The sequence below is a fragment of the Macaca mulatta genome, chromosome 2 (genome assembly GCF_049350105.2).
Source record: "Macaca mulatta isolate MMU2019108-1 chromosome 2, T2T-MMU8v2.0, whole genome shotgun sequence".
In the NCBI taxonomy this organism is placed as follows: Eukaryota; Metazoa; Chordata; class Mammalia; order Primates; family Cercopithecidae; genus Macaca; species Macaca mulatta.
The window spans coordinates 25,587,318-25,589,749 of record NC_133407.1 but is presented as its reverse complement, the minus strand read 5'-3'; the positions used below and the strand labels follow the sequence as shown (position 1 = coordinate 25,589,749).

Genomic DNA, 2,432 nt, shown 5'->3' with positions numbered 1-2,432 from the left:
TCATAAATTAAGAAGATAGATCATACCTTATGTGTTTTTTATCACAATAAAAATATACACCGTAAAGATTAATATTTGTCCTTAACCTTCAATTTTATCAACTTTCAAATGGTATTAATATTAATTGGGTATATTTCATAGCATTCTAATGAGAATTAAAGGATACAGAGTTGGACGGGTGCAGAGTTGGTTCTGGAAGAAATATGATAACTGCCTAAGGAGAATCCCAAATTTAGTTCAAACTTGTATTGGTTGGTGATGGTGGTACTGGAAAACTACCCTCATGAAGTATCATTTGACTGCTGAATTTGAGATATAACCACCTTGGGTGTGATGCTCCATCCCCTTTCGTTCCACACTGATATGGTCCGGCTTTGTGTCCCCAGACAAATCACATGTTGAATTGTAATTCCCGATGTTGTGGGAGGGATCTGGTGGGAGGTTATCGGATCATGGGGGCAGATTTCCCCCATGATGTTCTCGTGACAGTGAGTTCTCACAAGATCTGATGGTTTAAAATGTGTGGCACTTCCCCCCTTCACTCTCTCTCCTGTCACCATGTGAAGAAGGTCCTTGCTTCCCCTTTGCCTTCTGCCATGATCGTAAGTTTCCTGAGGCCTCCCAGTCATGCTTCTTATTAAACCTGTGGGACTATGACTCAATTAAACTTCTTTTCTTAAGTTACCCAGTCTCAAGTAGTTCTTTATAACTGTGAGAATGGACTCATATGCCAACAAAGGGCCCATTAAGTTCAATGGATGGGACATAGCTGGCACAGAGAAATTTGGCGAACTGAGAGATAGTTGACGGCTATTATATCCAAGCCCAAGCTGCCCTAATGCTTGATGTAACATCGAGAGTTACAAGAAAGTGCCTGACGTAAAGATCTGGTATGAGTGTATGAAAACATCCCCATCATGTTCTGTGTGTGGCAAAAAAAAAAAAAAAAAAAAAAAAAAAAAGGGTGTTAAGCCAGAAAAATGAAGACAAAATTTATTATCTTCTGTTAAACAAAGAGTCTTTAGTACTATAACATTTATGACTAAAATAACTACAACTTCGAAAAGCCCTTCCTCTGGCCTGCTAAGAAGCTCACTGGAGACCTCAACCTGAATTTTGTAGCTATGCCTGCTCTTGCCCCTCCACAGGTTGTCCTGGACCCAGCTTTGGCAGTGCAATATGAGCATGACTTAGAGGTTGCTCGGACAACTGCTCTCCTGGATGAGAAGGATGACCTGTGAGAAAATGAAGCTGGAGCCCAGAGTCAGAAGTCTAACTTCATAGACAACTGTCCTGTGGTGTCATGGTGGAGCATGTTTGCCACTTTATTATACAGCTAAGCAGAAGGCCTGCTTTATCTTTGGGATACTGAAGGAGATGAATGGACTTCAGAGTAAATGCAGCCATTAAAAAAATTTTTTAAGCCTGCATAATTAGCTGTTTGGAATACAGCTGTTTCCTTCCTGAGTTTCAAATACTGTATAAGACCTATACAGTCACATCGCAATATTCAGTGGTGAAATGTTTCTTACTCTTATTCTCATTCCTTTTTGTTTAGAATCAGAATCAAGTTGTATTTCAAATACCCAAAAAAAGAACTAAAAAATGCAGGTTAGTCAATCCAGCATTAATGTTTACCATCAGTATATTATTATTATCATCATCACATCATTGAAAAGTATGATATTATAGTTACAAACAGAAACAAACAAAGCCAAGAATGCAAGAATATTCATTATCATAACATAAAGCATAAAGGAAGATGAATCGAAATAATTACAAATATCCTCTAAAAAATTTAAGGAAACCAGGCGTGGTGGCTTATGCCCATAATCCCAGGACTTTGGGAGGCCAAGGCAGGTGGATCTGTTGAGCCTCAGAGTTTGAGACCAGTCTGGGCAACATAGTGAAACCCAGTATCTACAAATATAATACACACACACACACACATACACATATAAATATATATAATATACAAAAAAAAAAAAGCCCAATGTGGTATCACACACCTGTAATCCTAGCTACTCAGGAAGCTAAAGCAGGAGGATTGCTTGAGCCTGGGATGCAGAGGTTGCAGTGAACCAAAATTGTACCACTGTGCTCCAGCCTTAAAAATATAAAAATAATTTTAAAATAAAATATTAAAGGAAATATATTTACTTGTACATTTGCTTGTTTTTGAACTGTCCCCTTTTCTAGCATAAAAAGAAAACTGAGATTTATGATTTATCTGCATAATTTCTACCACTATTAATTTTTATAATATTTTTCTCTTTTTAAACTGCAATATTAACTGTCCTCTAATATTGGGAATATTCATCAGTATCAAGATTCATGAGAAAACAATATAGATAAGACTCCTAGATTAGAATAAAGGTCAAGATTCAGTAGATTAACTGCCATTTTCTGTTATTTTAAAGTCACTATTTTTT

At 36.9% G+C, this 2,432-nt stretch overlaps 1 pseudogene; it reads left to right on the top strand.

Annotated features, from left to right (window-relative positions):
• Positions 1-203: 203 nt before the first annotated feature.
• On the top strand, positions 204-1,241 carry LOC144339455 (GTP-binding nuclear protein Ran-like; annotated as a pseudogene).
• The last annotated feature ends 1,191 nt before the right edge of the window (positions 1,242-2,432 follow it).